The sequence below is a fragment of the Ailuropoda melanoleuca genome, chromosome 11, assembly GCF_002007445.2.
Source record: "Ailuropoda melanoleuca isolate Jingjing chromosome 11, ASM200744v2, whole genome shotgun sequence".
In the NCBI taxonomy this organism is placed as follows: Eukaryota; Metazoa; Chordata; class Mammalia; order Carnivora; family Ursidae; genus Ailuropoda; species Ailuropoda melanoleuca.
In genome coordinates, this window is record NC_048228.1 from 25993620 (window position 1) to 26014521 (window position 20902).

General features: G+C 38.4%; 1 long non-coding RNA gene across 1 annotated transcript in view; it reads left to right on the forward strand.

The window, feature by feature from the left end:
- Window positions 1-20902, forward strand: part of LOC117804389 — a 40856-nt gene that overhangs the window by 10910 nt on the left and 9044 nt on the right. The window lies entirely within an intron of this gene.

A 20902-nucleotide genomic window follows, 5' to 3' on the forward strand; every position in this document is an offset into this window, starting at 1 on the left:
AATAAATAATAAAATCTTTTAAAAAAAAAAACAAAAAACCATCTCTTAGTTTCATTTTTTCTATTGTCTTTTTTATCTGTATTTCAATTATTTCCACTCTGATATTTGATATGTCCTTCCTTCTGTTAACTTTGGGCTTCATTTGTTTTTGTTTTTTTTTTATCTCCTTGTGTTATAAAGTTATATTGTTCATTTGAGTCCTTTCTTTTTTCTTAATGTAGGTCTTTATTATGAACTTTCCTCTTAGAACCACCTTTGTTGAATTCCATACATTTCAATATGTTTTATTTCCATGTTCAAGTATCTCAAGATATTGTTTTATTTCTCTTTTCGTTTCTTCAACCCTTTAGTTGTTCAGGAGCAGGCTTTGTATTGTCCATATATTTGTGAATTTTCCATTTTTTTCCTTGTAATTGATTTCTAGTTTCATACTATTTTATGGTTAGAGAAGATGGTTAGTATGGTTTCAGTCTTCTTATTTATTGAGACTTGTTTTGAGTCCAGGATATGATCTATCTGAGAGAATGTTCCATATGCACTTGCAAAGAATATGTATTCTACTGCTTTTGGGTGGAATGTTCTAGAAATGTCTGTTAAGTCCATCTGGTCTAATGTGGCATGTAAGTCCAATGTTTCCTTATTTATTTTCAGACTGGATGATCTATCCATTGATGAAAGTGGTGTGTTAATGTCCCCTATATTATTGTATTGCTGTCTGTTTCTTCTTTTAGATCTGTTTATACACACACACATACACACATTACACACACACACACTCCTGTGATGGGTGAATATATGTTAACAATTGTCATATCCTCTCCTGGGATTGGTTGCTTTCTTTTGGCTTCCATTTGCATGGAGTATATTTTTCATCCTTTCACTTCCAGTCTGTGTTCTTACAGCTAAAGTGTCTCTCGTAGGCAGCATATAGTTGGGTCTTGTTTTGTAATCCATTCATCCACTCTGCTTTGATTGGACAATTTAGTGTATTCACATTTAATGTAATTATTAATAAGTGTGTAAGTATGGGCAGTTTGTTAATCGTTTTCTAGCTGTCTTGTAACTTTTTTCCCCTCTTGCTCTCTTCCTTTCTAATTTGATGATTTTCTCTAGTATGCTTAGTTTTCTTAATCATTATCTTTTGTGTATCTACCATAAATTTTTGCTTTGTCATTACCATGAAGTTTACATAAAACATTTATATGTCTATTTTAAGTTAATAACAGCTTAAGTTTGAGCATATTCTAAGCTGCTACATTTTTACTCTCCTCCCCACCTTTTATGTTTTTGATGTTACCATTACCTCTTTTTATCTTGTATATCCATTAAAAATTATTGTTATTCTTACTACTTTTGCCTGTTAACCTTCATACTAAATTTATAAGCAATTGACTCACCACCATTACAACATTAGAGTATTCTAAATTTAACTGTATCTTTACCTTTATTGTTAAGATTTATACTTTCATATATTTTCCTGTTACTAATTAGCATCCTATTGTTTCAGCTTGTGGAAGTCCCTTTAGTAATTCTTAGAAGACTGGTCTGATGGTGATGAATTCCCTCAGCTTTTGTTTGTCTGGAAAACTCTTTATCCAATTTTAAAGAACAATTTTCCAGATGGAGTATTCTTGGTTGGCAGTGGTTTTTCTCTCAGTACTTTTTTCTGCTGAAAAAAATCTGCTGATAGTCTTATGAGGGTTTCCTTGTAAATTACAAGTTGTTGGGGCGCCTGGGTGGCACAGCGGTTAAGCATCTGCCTTCGGCTCAGGGCGTGATCCTGGCGTTACGGGATCAAGCCCCACATCAGGCTCCTCTGCTGTGAGCCTGCTTCTTCCTCTCCCACTCCCCCTGCTTGTGTTCCCTCTCTCGCTGGCTGTCTCTATCTTTGTCAAATAAATAAATAAACTCTTTTAAAAAAAAATTACAAGTTGTTTTTTCTTGCCACTTTTAAGATTCTCTCGTCTTTAACTTTTGACAATTTAATTATGTGTGTTGGTGTGGGTCTTTTTAGGTTTACCTTATTTGGAACTCGGGGGCTTCCTGGATCTTATGTCTCTGCCTTCCAGGGGTTAGGGAAGCTTTCTTCTATTTTTCCTTCAAATGAGTTTTCTATCTCTTTCTTCTTTTTTAGGACCTCCATAAAGTGAATATTGGTCAGTTTGATGGTATCCCATGAGTCCCTTAAGCTATCTTCATTTATTTTTCATTATTTTTCCTTTTTGCTCCTCTGATTGGATAAATTCCTCTGACGGTCTTTGATTTCACCCATCTTTTCTTGTGCTTCAGCTAGATTGTTATAGAACTCCTCCAGTAAATTTTTCAGTTTAGTTTTTGTATTCTGAGATCTGTGATTTTTGTTTGGCACTTTATTATGTTTCCTCTTTGTTTAAATTTCCACTTTGTTCATGCACTGTTCTCCCGACTTCTGTGAACCATGACCATTATGAACATTGTTTTGAGCTCTTTTTCAAATAAATCACTCATCTCCATTTTGTTAAGGTCTTTTTCTGTGGTTTTATCTTGTTCTTTTATTTGGAACATATTCCTCTGTTCCTTCATTTTCCTTGACTCAGTGTTGGTTTCTATGCATTTCATAAAACAACTGTCTCTCCTAGTCTTGAAGAAATTATTTTGTGCAGATGAACCTTACTGTTCAACTCTCTCTTAGCTCTTAGTTGTCTCTCAAATCTTTTGACTGTCCAAGCAGGCTTCTTTATTTTTAGTGGCTCCCAGTAGTTGAGGGTGTGACAAGACCTGCCAGTGTCCCAAGGTGGAGGATCTCAGTCGGTGCCTAGATTCACACTGATTGGAAGCCAGATTCCCAGGCAGCACTTTTAAAATATGGAAATATACCTCTTTCAGAGGAGACTGGGAGATGAGTGCTTGTTCCTTCTGCAAGGAGCCCTGGGGAAAAGTTAAAAACTGTTGTTTGTTTGTTTGCTACTGACCTGTTGAAACTTTGAACTTAATCCCCACTGGCCATCAGATCCAGGCAATCAAGGGATGCACCCCCCTTGATGGCAGCCACAAAAGTCAGGGCGCCAGTCATGTGCACAAGTTCATCCCCAGGAGATACTGGCACATGGAATGAGGCAGAGCAAGAGCATGAAAATGACAACTGCCAGCCTCTGTGGTCTCTGGATTATTAAAGTTGCCCCTAGATGTATGTTAAATAGGAAGCCTGCCCCTTAGGCCAAAGTTTATAAGATAAGCAAATAGTCCTCTTTCACCAGATGGCTGGGCCCATTTTAGTCTGCTGCCTCTGCACTGTGCCCTGCGGGGATAGCCTCAGTGAGTCCAGAGGAGCCTGGTAAGGGCTGTTTCACAGTCCACTATCACCTTGTGGAGCTCATGGACTCAAGCCCCACTGACTTTCAAAGCTAGATGTTTTTGAGGTCCTTCTCTCAATGTGAAGTCTGAAATGTTGGGGTACTAGATGTAAGGTCCAGACCCTTCACTCCTCAGGGATCATCTGGGAGCTGAGTTTCCTCCTGGCTGTGAGTTGCTGCCCTAGAGGTGAGGTTTATGGAGAGATTGTGTCTCTTCCTCTCCTGTTTTGATGTAGGTGTTTGCTTGCTTAACCAATGTGTGGGCGTCTTTCATTTACTTTCTGGGTTTCTTTCAGAAGGATTTGTTCTACATGTAGCTGTAGATTTGGTATGCTTGTGGAAGGAAGGTAAGTTCGGGAGTCTCCTATGTCACCATCTTGATCTAGAATTACTTAAATTAGCAGTCAACAGTAAAAAAAAAAAAAGATCAAAGTCACCAAGACATGTATAGGTTATCATGGAGAAAATTGTAAAATGTAAGGGCCATGAAAAGGTTCTTGAAGAAAAAAATTTCTAGCCAGATACAATATGTTCAGATGTCATTTTTTCTTAAAGTAGTATATTTAATATAACAATTAAAATCTTAAAATAAAATAATATAATAATTAAAATAATGTTAGGGGTGAGGAGTGAAATGGAGAAGTTTGACAAATGAACCTAAAATTTTCTGGACAAGTGAAAGCATGAGAATAGCTTAATTCTCTGAAAGGGGATTAAAAGGGATGAAGATGTGGCTAAACTGAATTTTGGCAAGAGATCTGGGTCTTGGGAAATGTAATTAAGTTCAGGAAATGTTTGTGCAAGTCTTCCTGAGTAGGGATGTAACTTCCAAGTATAAGAGAATTGTGGCGTAGTGTGGTAGCCCCAGCATGGACAGAATAGTTTCCCTGGGCTCACTCTCATTAGCATATTGGGGTGTGGGCCAAGATACACTACACTGAGATATGAAGCATTTGCTTCTGCTTTGTGCAGTCACCTCAGTTTCACCAAATTGGATGAATAAATCAGGAAGTGTGTGTGTGTGTGCACTCTTCCTGCTAATTTGTGGCCCCCTTGAATTTCTAGAGAGGCATAAGTCAACGCACATATATTTTGAAAAGGAGAGGACATGACACAAAGATGAAAACCCACAAGGCAAAAGATGTTTAGATTTGATTAAAAAATAAAACACACATTTAAATACTTAAAAACTAGTTTCTATCAACCTATCAGACAAAAGGCCAATATTCCTCATGTACAAAGAACTCTTCCAATTCTATACAAAAAACATGACACTTAATATAAAATTTAATATTAACCAAAAAAGTGGTAGAAATGCTCAATAGACCTATAAAAATTACAAATAAAACAAGATTCTACCGCTTTAAAACTATTAGGCAAATGAGGTTTGAGGTAGAGAATGCCCTACGTTGGCAAGGATAACGGATGCTCATAAATTGTGGTAAAAATGTGTCAAGAGTAGGTAAGCATCTGAGATTCCACATTACTGGCAAAACCAACGGGTGAGTTAGGCTGTCACAGTTCATGAGTGCCTGGGTCAGGAACAGAAGACTGTATTACTCCTGTCAATGACGATAGCCAGAACAGCAGCATTTTTGGTACCAACTTCCCAAGCCTCATTTCCCATAAGGACACTTTTACCTGGAATTTATTGTAAGAAAATTGTTGGAAAAAGTGTAGACATACATATACATATAATACACGTGTTTTCATTGCACGATTTTTTTTTTACAGTATCAAGATAAAAAGAAACAACACAAATGTGTAATCATTTAAATGATAGTGCATCCATACAAGGGAATGTTAGGAAACCCTTAAAATGATCATATAGGTCTCTATTTATTGATGTGAATTTAAATATCCTTCAAATTTTTATAGAGGATGTTATGGACTGAATTGTGTCTTCCCAAAATTCATATGTGGAAGCCTTAACCCCCCATGTGACTGGATTTGGAGATAGGGCCTTTCCCGGGGTAATTAAAATTAAATGAGGTAACTAGTGTAGGTCCCTAATCTGATAGGACTGCCATCCTTATAAGAAGAGGAAGAGACGCCAGAGCTCTCTCTTGGGCATACATAGAAGAAAAGCCATGCGAGGCAACAGTGAGAAGTTAGTAGTCTACGAGCCAGAAGGAAGGATCTCACTAGAAGCTGGCCTTGCTCTCCCCTTGCATCTAGCCTCCATATCTGTGAGAAAATAAATTTCTGTTGTTTAAGCCACCCAGCCTGTGATATTTTGTTACAGCAGCCTCAGAAGACAAAGGGATAAAGTAGCTCGCATGAATTGTGAACTTGATATATAATTTTAGAATGATGTCTTTGCATAAAGAGATGTTTAAAAGGATGTTCACAAACGACACTCACAGTGGTCATCTCTGTCTGGTAGATTTGGGTTGACATTTAACCTTTTTACTGATTCTCTTCTACATTGCTTCACTTTCTACAACAAACATATTATGTTTTATGTTCCAGCAGAAAAAAGGTTTAAAAGCTAACTTCAGCACAACTCCATTTAAAAAAAAATTCTCCCAGCCACTTACATGATTTTACCCTTTCAAGTTAATAATTTCGCTGATAAGTCAAGTGCATCCTGAGATGGACAATCTTAGATGTTATTAATAAGTGGTCCTGATAAAAGAGTAGTTAGAAGTGTGAGACAGGGCTAATACCACATGGAAATATGTTAGATCTCCTTTTGAATGTGAACTTGCGTGGCTGAAAACTGCCCAGTAATTAGATGGGTGAACGTCTTTGCTTCAATCTCTCTGCTCCTCAAAATAATGTTCACCTTTTTAAGTGGTTCTTTTATGGTTTCCTCTCACTGATAGCTTTGGTTCAGATGTTATTGGTATGATAAAAATTTAAAAGGCAAATGTCTAAAGTTATTTTTTAAATTTTAGTATTTTGGGGTAGACAAGGGATGCATTTGTGCCCATTATTGAAAATGAAATTAATGTATAACCCAGATACCAGTTGGGGCTTTTGGTTCCTGAAGATTTAGGCAAATTTGGTTTAAACCCTCAATATCTCAGTTATTCTGTATACAGAATTTGCCACAAAGTTTCTGTGACTTCCTGTTCATTCGTTAGTCCTTTCCTCCTTTCCTCCTTTCCTCCTTTCCTCCTTTCCTCCTTTCCTCCTTTCCTCCTTTCCTCCTTTCCTCCTTCCCTCCTTTCCTCCCTTCCTTCCTTCCTTCCTTCCTTCCTTCCTTCCTTCCTTCCTTCCTTCTTTCCTTCCTTCCTTCCTTTCTGATTAATTTCAGAGAGAGAGCATGCAGGGTGGGTGGGAGGGGCAGAAGTGGAGGGAGAGAGTGTCTCAAACAGACTCCACGTTGAATGTGGAGCCCAACGCCAGGCTTGATCTCACGACCCTGAGATCACAACCTGAGCTGAAATCAAGAGTAGGACGCTCAACTGACTGTGCCACCCAGGTGGCCTTCCCATACTTATTTCTAATGGTCACTCCTATTTATCATCCAGCCTAGCATATTTTTCCATTATAATCTAGCCTACACCAGCTAATATGAAGACCTTCATCATTTCATTTTATTTTCCATGAAAAAACACAATCAGTTATGCTTTTGTGAATTAAGTAGAATTATTGAAAACTTGAAGGGCTTTAGATCACATCACACAATCTTTGATCAGTTTCCTTGCCTCATTTGTCAGGCTCTGCCTCCTTCTAAATGCCCATGCCTCTGATAAAAGACCTTTCTCATGATCTGCAGACGTCTGAAAAGTATAATCTATTCCTATCAGTTTTATTTCTTCTTTAACGGGAAACATTCTCTTCAGTTTATTCTGCTTGACTCTGACATCTGGAATTATGGAAAATACACTTTTCTATTTCATTATATTTCATTTTTCTATTTCACCACATGATGACCTGAAAATGTAATGTTGCTGACACTTATGCCACAAATCAGTGGTACTCTGATTCAACAAACAAGTATTTATTAGGCAACCTCCAAGTACTGGATACTCTGCTAAGTACTGGGTATACAAGACATAGTAATGAGAAAAATACCTTTTAAAGCCTTTTTCATTTGAAAAAAATATAAAGTTATAGAACGTTACAACTAGGAAGGTGCTTAGAGTTCATCTGTTTGAACTCTTTATCCTTATACAGATTAGAAAACTAAGGAATAGATTGCATAACTTGTTGATGGCAGAGCTGAGACTGGTAGCTGTGTCTTCTGTTTCTTGGTCTGGTTCTTTTTCCTAGACCTCTTGTATTATGGGGAATTTTGACCAAGTGAGGATAAAGGTGAGATGTTTTGGGGAAACACCAAGGGGAAAAATGTAAGAAGTATACAGGGAAAAAAGAGTAAAACAAGTAAAACAAACTGGGCCTTGTGATGAGAAAAAGTGAGCGAGGATAAGCCAAGCCACAAGGCAGCACTGGGTTCATTCAAGGAGGAGTAGTTCGCCAGCAAAATGAGGTGTGTTGAAAAGGGAATGAACTTAGGTATATGCATTAGTAGGTGGGAAAAGGAGAGCAATGTAAAACCAGTGCTTCCTGAAGCTTGCTAATGTTTCATACCATTTATTCAGATTGTCTGATACCCAAAATTTCCTCTGATGTTTTTTTTTAATGTGGGCTATCAGAGTAGGAGCTGGTAAATTTTTTAAAAATCAGGCCATCTTTGTGGGATTCTCAAAGGGTTGAGAAAATAAGCTGAATAATTTTTTTAAAAAGTTTTATTTATTTACTTGAGTGAGAGAGACAGAGAGTACAAGCAGGGAGAGAGGCAGAGGGAAAAGCAGACTCCCCACTGAGCAGGGAGCCTGATGCGGGGCTCCATCCCAGGACCCTGGGATCCTGACCTGAGCCAAAGGCAGATGCTTAACCAACTGAACCACTCAGGTGCCCCAAACTGAATGTTTAAAAAGAAAAAGAAACTCTCTTCTCTTAAAGGATTTGTTGGTATCACTGGAGTAGACCAAATAATTCCAAATAGTAAAATTAAATGTGATGGTGTTAACCAAAGAACCTTAGATACAGACACAGATACGTGATTTCTGTGGTCCAGAACAGCACAACACCAGCCGCTTGGAAGTGGGGAGAGGGAGAGGATGGAAATAGTGCTGAAGACTTGGTTTGCTCCTGAGTGCAGTAAAAAGGGAAGCACCCATGATGGTCAAGAATGCTCTTCCTTGACGTCTGTGTTGTACAGCACTTTCCTTCTCAGTCAGCACACCATTTGACCTTGCATGTGAATTGGTAAACTGGGCCAGTTAGAACCCTATTTTTTTTTTTAAGTTTACTGTTCATAAGACTAAATACCGACTTAAGTTAGAATACAACATAAACATTTAAGAACAGAAAACCAAGCAGAGCAAGGCCATGCAGGAACTAGAACTGGAAATTCAACAAGCGAGGCGCTTCCTCTGTCATTTAAGTCTGCATAGTCTTTTTTTGTCCTGCTTCTGAACATCTCTTTGCAAACTTAGGTGGTTTTTACCGACACCTGGCCCAATGTGGCTTCCCTAACCCAATTCTACGTGATCATTCTTATAATTCCTGTATCCATGAACATATCACTGATGTGTTACTTGTGTTTCATAGCTCAAATTTATTTTTTTTATCGAAGTATAGTTGACCTACAATATTATATTAGCCGCAGGTGCACAACACAGTGACTTGACATTTGTTTACATTATGAAATGCCCACCACAATAAGCGTAGTCACCATCTGTCAGCATGTAAAGTTATTATAATATTGACTTTATTCCCTTTGCCGTGCTTTGCATCCCTGTGATTTATTTTACAGCTAGAAGCTTGTACCTCTTAATCCCTTTCACCTATTTCACCCATCCACTTGCTCTCCTACCACCAGTTTGTTTTTTGTATTTATGAGTCTGTTTGTGTTTTGTTTTGTTCATTATTTTAGATTCCACATACAAGTGAAATCATGCACTATTTGTCTTTCTGTCTGACTCATTCCACTTAGTATACCACCTCTGGATCCATCCATGTTGTCACAAATGACAAGATTTCATTCCTTTTTTATGGCTGTGTAATATTCCATTGTGTACATACTATATTTCTTTATCCATTTATCTATTGGACACTTAAGTTGCTTCTATATCTTGGCTATTATAGGTAGTTCTGCAATGAACATGGGGGGAGCATATACCTTTGTTTTCCTTGGATAAATACCCAGAAGTAAAATTTCTGAATTCCATGGTATTTCCATTTTTAATTTTTTTGAAGAACATTTATACTGTTTTCCATAGTGACTGCACCAGCTTATATTCCCAACAGCAGTGCATGAGGGGCACCTGGGTGGCTCAGCCATTAAGCATCTGCCTTTGGCTCAGGTCATGATTCCAGGGTCCTGGGATGGAGCCCCTCATTGTTCTCCCTGCTTGGCGGGAAGCCTGCTTCTTCCTCTCCCACTCCCCCTGCTTGTGTTCCCTCTCTCGCTGTCTCTCTCTGTCAAATAAATAAATAAAATCTTAAAAAACAAAAGAAAACAAAACAGTGCATGAGGGTTCCCTCTTCTCACATCATCACCAACACTTGTTATTTCTTGTCTTTTTAGTTCTAGGTATTCGGACTGTGAGATGGTATCTCATTGTGATATGGCAAACCTTATTGTGAGGGTTTGATTTTCACTTCCCTGATGATTGGTGATTTTGAGCGTCTTTTCATGTGTCCGTTATACCATCTATACATCTTCTTTTGGAAAAATGTCTATCAGGTCCTCTGCCCATTTTTAAAAATTGGATTATTGTTTGTTTTTTATTTTGTTTTTGGTTTTGGAATTGAGTTGTATAATTTCTTTATGTATTTTGGATATTAACCCTCTGTTGGATGTAACATTTGCAAATATCTTTTCCCATTTAGTAGGTTGCCTTTTCACTTTGTTGATGGTTTTCTTCACTGTGTGAAGACTTTTAAATTTAATGTAGTCCCAGTTGCTTTGTTTTGCTTTTATTTCCTTTGCCTGAGGAAACAGATCTATAAAAATATTGCTAGGACTGATATCCCCAAAAATGCCTATGTTTTCTTCTAGAAATTCTGTGGCTTCAGGTCTTACATTTAGGTCTTTAACCCATTTTGAGTTTCTTTTTTGTGTATAGTGTAAGAAAGTGGTCCATTTTCATTCTTTTGCAGCTTGTCCAGTGTTCCTGACACTATTGAGGAGAATGTCTTTTCCCCATTATATATTCTTGCCTCCTCTTGATTAATTGCCTCCTTGTAGATTAATTGACCATATAAACATAGGTTTGTGTCTGGGCGCTGTATTTTGTTATATTAATCTGTGTGTTTGTTTTAATCCCAGTACAATCCTGTTTTGATTACTATAGATTGGTAGTTTGAAATCTGGGAGCATGATGTCTTCAGCTTTGTTCTCTCCCAAGGCTATTTGCTATTTGGGGTCTTTTGTAGTTCTATGCAAATTTTAGGATTATATGTTCTAGTTCTGTGAAAAATGCCATCGGTATTTTGATAGAGATTGCACTGAATCTGTATATTGCCTTAGGTAGTATGGCCATTTTTAACATTATTTCTTCCATTTCGTGAACACAATTTATTTTTCCACTTATTTGTGTTACTCTCAATTTCTTTCATCAGTTTCTTATAGTTTTTAGAGTACAGCTCTTTCACTTCTTGGTTAAATGTATTTCTACGTATTTTTTTAATGCAATTGTAAATAGGATGGTTAATTTCTCTTTCAGATAGTTCATTATTAGTATGTAGAAATGCAATTGATTTCTATGTATTAATTTTGTATTCTGCAACTTCCCTGAATTCATTTAATAGTTTTAATAGTTTTTTGGTGGAGTCTTTAAGGTTTTCTATGTATAACATCATGTCATCTGCAGTGACAATTTTACTTCTTTCTTACCAATTTGGATGCTTTTTATTTTTCTTGTCTGATTGCTGTGGCTAGGACTTCCAGTACTATGTAAATGAAAGTGGCAAGAGTGGCATCCTTGTCTTGTTCCTGATCTTAGAGGAAAAGACAAAAGCTTTTTGCCATTGAATATGATGTTAGCTGTGGGTTTGTCATATATGTATGGCTTTTCTTATATTGAGGTATATTCACTTAATACTCACTTTTGTTCACTATGTACCTACTTTATTGAAAGTTTTCACAATATGGATGTTGTATTTTGTCAAATTTTTTTCTGCATCTATTAAGATGATCATATGATTTTTATCCTTGATTTGTTAGTTCAGTATATCAAATTATTGATTAGTAACTGTTGAACCATTCTTGCATCCCTGAATAAATCCCACTTGGTCATGGTGTATGAGCCTTTCAATGTGTTTTTTAATTTGGTTGTTAATATTTTGTTGAGGATTTTTGTATTTGTGTTCATCACAGATATTAGACTATAATTTTATTTTTGTAGTGTCTTTGTCTAACTTTGGTTCAGGATAATGCTGGCTTCATAGAATGAATTTGGAACCATTTCTTCCTCTTCAGTTTTTTGAAATAGTTTGAAAAGGATAGGTATTAATCCTTTTTTTAAATGTCTGGTAGAATTCAGTGAAGCCATCTTGTCCTGGACTTTCATTTTTTGGGAATTTTTTGATTATAGATTCAATTTCATGACCTGTAATCAGTTCAGATTCCCTATTTCTTCCTGATTTAGTCTTGGGAGATTGTATGTTTCTAGAAGATTATCCATTTCTTCTAGGTTATACCATTTGTTGGTGTACAATTGTTTATAGTAATATAATCCTTTATATTTCTGTGGTATCAGTTGTGACTTCTCTTTCATTTTTGATTCTATTTATTTGGTTTATCTCTCTTTTCTTTCTTTCTTTCTTTTTTTTTTTTTTTAAGATTTTATTATTTATTTGACAGAGACAGCCAGCGAGAGAGGGAACACAAGCCGGGGGAGGGGGAGAGGAAGAAGCAGGCTTCTAGCAGAGGAGCCTGATGTGGGGCTCGATCCCAGAACGCTGGGATCATGCCCTGAGCTGAAGGCAGACGCTTAACGACTGCGCCACCCAGGCGCCCCTATCTCTCTTTTCTTGAGTCTAGCTAAAGGTTCATCAATTTTGTTTATCTTTTCAAAGAACCAGGTTTTGGTTTTATTAATGTCTTCTATTTTTTTTAGTCTTTGTTTCCACACCGATTTTTATTATTTCCTTCTTTACTAATTTTGGGTTTTGTTTATTCTTTTTTTAGTTCCTTTAGGTATAAGGTTAGACTGTTTATTTGAGATTTTTCTTATTTTTTGAGGCAGGCCTGTTGTGCCACATGACTTTATCTCTTCTTCAATTCTGAATGATACCCTTGCTGGGTAGAGTATTCCTGGCTGCTTCTGTTCAGCATCTTTGAATCTATTGTGTCACTCCCTTTTGGCCTGCAAAGTTTTTGCTGAAAAAACAGCCGATGGCCTTATGGATATTCCCTTATATAAAACTAGTTGCTTTTCTCTTGCTGCTTTTAAGATTCTCTCATTATCTTTAAATTTTGACATTTTAATTATTACATGTCTTGGTGTGGGCTTCTTTTGAGTTCATCTTGTTTGGGGTTCTCTATGGACCTGGACTGATGTCTGTTTCCTTTCCCAGGTTAGGGAAGTTTATAACTATTATTTCTTCAAATACGTTTTTTTCCACTTTCTCTCTCTCCTTCTTCTGGGACCCCCTACAATGTGAATACTAATATGATTGATGTCCCAGCGGTCCCTTAAGCTATTCTCTTTTTTTAAATTTGCCTTTTCTTCTTGCTATTCCGCTTGGGTGATTCCCACTACTCCTTCAGATTGCTGATCCGTTCTTTTGCATCATCTAATCTGTGGTTGATTCCCTCTAATGTATTTTTTATTTCAGTTATTGAATTCTTCCACTGAAAGTGGCTCTTTTTTTATATTTTCTATCTTTTTGGTGAAATATTCACTGCATTTATTCATCTTTCTGCCAAGTTTGGTGAGCATCATTGTGACAATTACTTTGAACTCTGAACAGGTAGATTGCTTATCTATATTTCATTTCATTTTTTTCTTATATTTTGTCTTAGGTTTTGAACATATTCCTCTGTCTTCTCATTTACCAGATTCTCTGTGTTTGTTTCTATGTATTAAGTAGATCAGCTATATCTCCTGGTCTTGTAGGAGTGGACTTATGTAGAAGGAATCACCTTATGTAGAAAAGCCCATTCCCCTTCACCCCAGTCACCAGAACTAGGCACTGCATAGGTGTCTCCTGTTTGGGTTGTATGATCTCTCCTGTTGTGACTGGGCCAAATTACTACAGGAATGCTGGTGGACAGGGCTAGCCCTCTGTGTGCCAGCTTTGTGGTGGGAGTGCTGGTCCTAGCTGAGGGTTCCTGCTGGGTATGACAGTATGGGTGCTGCTTTGAAGGGGCACCCCCTGGGGCAAATTGGTTGGGCAAGATATGTCTGCGCATAGCTCAAATTCTTGAGAGAGAATCTGGTTCATTGTGCTCAGCTTACATCTTGGTTTCCTTTTGAAAAGTGTCCACTGTTGGTCAACTCAGCTATGGATAAAGAGGAAGGAAGGAATGATGAAAGCCCCTTTCTTCAGCAAGGGAATATGGTTTCCTGTTTTTAGAGAAAGTCCATGTGCTTGGTCCTGTGATCTAAATTTTTTTTTTTCAGGCTCATGGTTTTGAAAAGTGTGATTTATTTGTTCTTCAACTCATTAAGCATTTCTCAGTGGTGTTTTGGTCTGGGATTCAGGTTTTCTTAAGGAGCACTTGGGAAGTTTAGAATTAGGATTTGAGATCTCATCAGGAAAGGTGAGGAAAAAGTTAAAATCATGGGAAATGTGGGGCTCTGTCTCCTTAAGCTGTAAATGGTAATAGTTACAATGGAGTACAATTTTCTCTCTGTTCTTGATTCTTTCACATGGCCTACATTTAAAACAAAATCAGGTAGGTTTTTAAAGCAATATATATTTGACATGGTGGCCCAATACTCCTCCAAAAATAAAAGTTAATTTGAGAGATTAAATAAAACTGGACCATAGTGGGAAGTTTGGGGGTAGGGTGGATTTTTTTTCTTTTCCATGTCCATAGATTTTGATCAGTGGCGAATTCATAGAATTCCATTTGCTCTTTTGTAATGATCTGAGAGCCTAATGCACAACATCATTCATATCTCCTAGCAACGTCTGCAAGATTTGGTGGGTCACAATGAAGCATTTTATTGATTACATTATGAGAAATCAATTCAAAAGTCACCTAGAACTTTAGCTCCAGGATGCATTCTGTACATGCAATGGCAGGAACTGGTTGTTCGTCATTGTGGCTACAACTGAGTACCATGGGTGCCCGACTACAGCCTTGGCAAAGGGTCTTCAGGGAAGTAAATGTGGTTTCTTTCATTGCCTTCATGCGGCCTCTGAGTGAGGAGCCTCATGATTCTTTTCTAGTCTGGGGCAGCAAGAGAACTAATATGACTCTGTAATTTTGACCTCCCCTGTCCACTGGATCAAATCAATACTCCCACGTCCCTTTAATAAAACCATTTCCCACAGATGCTGAGCAGCTGTCCTTGTCTGAAGATGCTTGAGAAAGAAAAGCGAGGGCTTAGAAAATCTTAATTTCCTGTGTTGATAATAAGCAGACTTGTTTATTGAAAATAAAACTTTCCCTTCATAAGGAAGAGAGGAAGAAGACAAGGGTGGAAGAATGAGCCAGAGAGGACAGAGGAGTGTAAAAGAAGTCTGTCAGAAACCCCTCCTTTTTTTTTTTTTTTCCAAAGATTTTATTTATTTGACAGAGAGAGAGAGACAGCCAGCGAGAGAGGGAACACAAGCAGGGGGAGTGGGAGGGGAAGAAGCAGGCTCCCAGGAGAGGAGCCTGATGTGGGGCTCGATCCCAGAACGCTGGGATCACGCCCTGAGCCAAAGGCAGACGCTTAGACTGAGCCACCCAGGCGCCCCAGAAGCCCTTTTGTGAAGGCTATATTCTTAAGGTCATTTGCCTGCCTTGTGCATGTAATAATTGAAAATGGTTAATAAAGTGTTTTGGATCAAATAAGTTACTTAGAATATAGGACATAGGAATTTAGGCTGTTAGAATTGAAGCCATCTGCCAAAAAGAAAAAAAAATATCAGAGCTGCTTGGGTAGTTTCTGACATGTCTCACCTACCACGTATTGACTTATTTTGATTATATATATATATATAAATTTTTTTTTCTCCTCACATGTAGAGACTCCACGCATAGAGAATGAAGAAGTCCCTTGAGTATATAATAACAGGGAACCATGTTATTCTGCTTTTCAAGAAAATATTTTGCTTTCTCGCGTTTCCCCAATCCTCTCCCTTAGTCTGTAATGAAACGTAGCAAGAGGAGAACAATAGGCACTAATGCCAGGAGTTGGGCTTGGGTAGAGACAATAGAAGACTCAGTCAAAGACGGGCTGCTCGGACGTTCAGTCTCCTAAACTGTGGCGGACTGGTCAGTCTGCTCTTTTGGGAATTTGATAGGCCAAATCTAACAGTGTCTATGATTGGATTTTTATGAAATTTTTCCAGTTGAAGCTAATCTTTTAGATTTTGAATTTTCGTGATGGAAGAGATATCCTCAATGACTAAGTCCTGAATACTTTTATCCTACTCAAAAGAAATAGGTTAGGCTTTCTTAGTGATTCTGCATGGAATCATTCCTGTAATGCATCTTTTGCATCAAAATAAACCATCCTCCAAGTTCCTAACAGTGGGAATAGAGCACAGCTGATGAAAACAGCTAGTATGCACAAGTCAGCTATGAGGAATTATTTGTCTCTTGTCAAAAGCAAACCTTTCTAGACTCATTTTTCTTTTATTGAAAGATAGCAAAAAGTAATGTTTGGGGGAAAGGCTGCTATCTTAAAAGTAGGAAAATATTTAAGCTACATTATCTTAGCTGTGTTGAGTTTTGGTGGTGACTGATGGGTACAATTCTGTCAGCTTTGTTTTCTCAAGAACAAATTGTCAATCTAAACTGTGGAAGAAAAAATTGTCAGCTATGTCTCTGGATGAGCAAAATTATTGGTTGCGTCTCTGGAAGGTGAAAGTTCTGGGGAGTAAGAGAAAATTGTCAGATGCATATTTTCAAGACAGAATTGTTGGCCATGTCAGTTAAATAACAGGTTACTATTATTTTACTGCTGAACTGTGAAATTTACCATTTTTATCCCTTTTGGCATTTGAGTTGACGAAGTGAACTCCACCCAAGTTGTCATATGTGTCGGTACTGAGCAAGGATAGATGTGCCCCATGTGCCTTTGTGCTATGGCTGGAAAGATAGGTATGTATGGGCAACCAACCAGATAGTACATGATAAAATCTTGGCTGTATGAATGGAGAAAGAGCCATTCTGGATTCCTTTAATGGGTGCTTCAATTCAAAATGAAAGGCAGCTAGGTCAGTGGGAGGTGGTCCAAGGTACAGGGAGTGGGGCAGTCATTACGAGAGTACTATCTTTAATAACATGGCTGGTGACAGGTTTGTACTAAGTCAATAATTCTTTTCTGAGTCACAGTTGGTTCTGGGGGTGTGCGCTGGGGGTGGTGAAGAGAGAGAGAGAGAGGCAGGGAGGGAGTCAGGAAGGGAGATGGGGAGACAGAGACTGAAACTGTATTTCAAACTGGCTTCCATTCAACTGGCAAGAGGTATTTCCGACAGAGGAAGGTAACCTTAAGAGTAAGGAGCAAATAGATGAGAATATCTTTTGTGCACCTGTATAACAAGTTATATAATAAGACTTATTTTATTTTTAGGTTTATTTTATTTAGAGAGAGCAAGCAAAGTGAGGGAGGGGCCGAGGGGGGGAGAGAGAGAGAGAAAGAAGCAGACCCCTGCTGAGTGGGAAGTCCAAAGCAAGGCTTGATCCCATGACCCTGAGATCATGACCTGAGCTGAAATCAAGAGTTGGGCACTTAACCAACTGAACCACCCAGACGCCCCTAACAACAGTTAAAACAAGAGCTTTCAAGCTCATATTTGAAGAACTAGCCTGAACGACCCTGAAAAAATGAGGTGGATTAAACTTCGTTACCGGAAGGATTGTGATTCCTTCCCAATTAGTGAAATGCCAACACTGGGTGCGTTTTACTTTTTGAGACCTCGATGGTATGCTTCAATTCTGAAGGAATCTCTGGGATAGCCCTGGAAATTTGTTATCTGTTTTATTTTTATTTCTGTGGGTTTGTGATTGTGGTTTTGGAAGTCAGGTCCAGTTTTGAGTCTAAATTAAGGAAGTTGGAAATGTTGAGTTTCAGGATTTCCAAAATTTGTTCTTTAGCAAAACTAATTTGCTTATCTGTACTTACAATGTACTCTGGCTCACAGCTTTTAATGGCTTCCTGATGCCTACAGGATAAAGTAAATACGCCCTAGCCTAGAACTGAAGACCTTTATAATGTGGTCCCCTTTAGTCTTTTCAGTTCGGTTCCAAGTGCTTATATACACCCTGCAGACAGACTGCTCCAATCGTTATATATTTCCTGAGCCCTGTCCTGTTGTTAATCTAACCCTAACCTTAACTCTAATCCTGACCTTGACTCTTCCTATTGGCGTTCTTTGGGACCTGGAGCAAATATATCTTTAGTGATGTCTACTGTACCTGAGGAACAGCGTTACTCCTTTGTAACCCAGGCAGTTAGTGTTACTCTGTACTACTCTTTTGGCACCGATTATAGACCCGTCTTTTATTGTGTTTATGTATTTAAATATTTTAAGGGCCAACTATGTGTATTATACCTGATGTTAGAGATAGGCTCATGTCTTGTTTCCCATTCTATCTCCTTGGCCATTGTAGTTCAATAGGGGAACCAGAGAAGAAAATAGGTGGTTCTAACAGGATGCAGAAAGTGTTATAAGGGAGAAGCTCAGTGCACAATGAGAGCAGACAGGAAGAACTCCTTACCTAGACTTAGGGTTCTGAAGGGGAAGTCTTCCCTGTGGAAGTGACATTTTGGCCGTTACCCGAAGGAAGGGGAAGAGTCAGGGAGATCTTAGCTCCTGCAAGGAAACCATGGCAGCGCCCTTTATTGAACTAATAAATGGAGTTAATGTTCCTTATCCCTCTTCCTTTCTCCTTACTCTAAGCAGGTGGACTCTATGTGAGACGAGGATGACGAGTGATGAGGGAAATGCATAGCCTGAAGGGCATTGTGGGCTATCCCAGGGGGGCTGAACATTATCCAAGGAGCCACTGAAGAAAAGGACATAAGGGGAGAGACAAGGTCGAATTTGTGTTTCAGAAAGATCACTCTGGCTTTAGTGGCAGAAGATTGTGAGTTGGATCACCGAACAGTATGGTCTGCCTGGTGTAGTGTCCTGCCCATTTTAGCATTTGTCTTAGATTTTTCATTTATTTTTAAACAAATTAGGAACTCCACTTTATACTTTTAGCTTCTGCCATGGGCTCTTCTTTGAGCATTTGAAATGTATGTCAGTGAACAGAATTCTCACCTTAACATGTGGTTAAGTCTAAAAGGCACCTCCTTTTCAAGGACAGCATGCAAAGCAGTCATGATAAAAGAGCCAATGGATAACTAGATTCCAAGTCCTTTAGGTCTAGACTAGCGGTGGGAGTAGTAGATAAAACTGCTTTCCCACTTCTGGACCTGCCAATCGTGCCAGCCTGCGAGATGCAGGAAACTATAATGCTCAGCAGGAAATGAGGGATGGTAAAGGTTGAGTGCACACGAAACAATGAGCAGAAAACAAATTGGGTGGTCTTGTAGCGTATAAAGAGAGAAGTCCCGCTATAGCAGTTTTGTTATTTATCGTATGTTACACATCCACAACTATTTGCTTGGTTTTATTATTTGATAGCCTTTTATTTAACAATAAAAGCTTTCACCAGCTAAGAGTTCAAAAAAATCAAAAGCACATGTTCAGTGAAAAATTAGGTGCTGAGTTATTGTTTCTTGAGAAAGTCGATGTTGATTGATCGACAAAATGATTAAACAAACTGGCATCACTTACCAGATGAAAAGCAGAAGACAGAAATCACTGAAAGCCAATCTGTTACAAAGTTTAGTGTTTATAAGAAAGCTGTGAATGACTACAACAATTTAGTAGGTCCAGTGGCAGAAAAGATGTTTTCTTATCACTCCACGAACATGACTTTTCAACAGGTCAAGTGACTGCTCTGTTCGTCTTCAATTCCAAGTCTTCTAGTGCGTCTATGAAAGGTGAAGGACAACCATTGGCTCCATTAGCAGAAGAGAAGTTCTCAATCAGTGATGCCGGTTATGTATCAATATTATCAGATGCTTCAATTAGAAAATCCATTTTTTCCAATAATGGTCCTTTTCCTAAAAAATATCATACATGGAACCAAAGTAAACGTTTTGGAAGTTTATTTCATTGTCACTGTGACAGTTATTGCAAATTTAGTTTAAAGAGAAGTTCAACTTTGAACAAGAACGTATTTTGTGATAATATAGATTTGGGCACAGACATGAGGTTATCAATGTTTTTTTTAATACTGAATTAAGAAACTTATGGAGCTGAAATATACTGGAATTACATGTGCTACACACTTTATAACACCAGAACCATCCTTGGGAGGGGGCATTCACCAGGCTCCAAGTTCCCAGCACATTTTCCATTGTCCCACCAGGTTTCATTTACAAAAAGAAAAAAGAAAAGAAACTTTTTAAAGCATCTCAAGAAAGTGACAGCAAGAGCCTTAAACCCTGAGTATGGGGCCTTCTGCTCATGGGGCCCTGGATGCTTGCCCATGAAGCTGGCCCTGGATGTAATCAACTTATCAGAAAATGAAGCAGGTTGTTGGGTTTATATGGCTTTGTGCATTCCAGGTCCTTGACTCCATCCTACCTTTTTCAGAGAACTGGGAGTATGATCTCCCTCACCTTGATGGTGAGCATAAACACGCCCGGGCCCATCTGGGGAAAAATCCAGTCTAAACTGAAAACGAACACCCCTTCCTTGGTCAAGTGTGTCCAGGCCCCTTACCGAGAAGAGAACCCCTGGCAGCATCAGAGCCTGATTCCGAACACCACAGGAAGACTGCGCCTACCCATGTCCACACCCACATGTCTCTTTTTCCCTTTATTACTTTTGATTTTTCCTAGTGGGGAAAATATAAACAAACCAGACACACACACACACACACACACACACACACACACACACACGTGAATGTATTTAGTCTACAGTAAGCTTTTTATTTGGTTCTGATTTTTCCTTGGGTGGAATGCAGGGCTGGGGAAAGAATAGGAAGACTTCGTTTGGCTTTGGAAAAGAAACTTAGAAAATAAGAACTACTTTAATATGTGGTGAGCTTCACATCATCTTGTCTAGTTCTGTTAACCAATCCACAAGGTAGCCATCATTATTCTTTCTTACTTTTTGGACTGAGGACAGTAAGTCTCAGAAAAATTAAATAACGTGTTCAAGGCCAGACATGGCAAAATCGGAATCTGAATCCATGTCTGTCTGACTGAAAAGTTATGGGCTTTCTTTGGAGACTAGGTTCTTGTCCTCATGCAGCAGACTAGTCTCTCCCCTGGGTCTCGAGAAGACTGTAAGTGACACCTTTTCCAGGGGTTCTAATCAGTGCCAAAAGAGGTGGTATGTCCAACTTTTACCAGCCAACAAGAACCATTTTC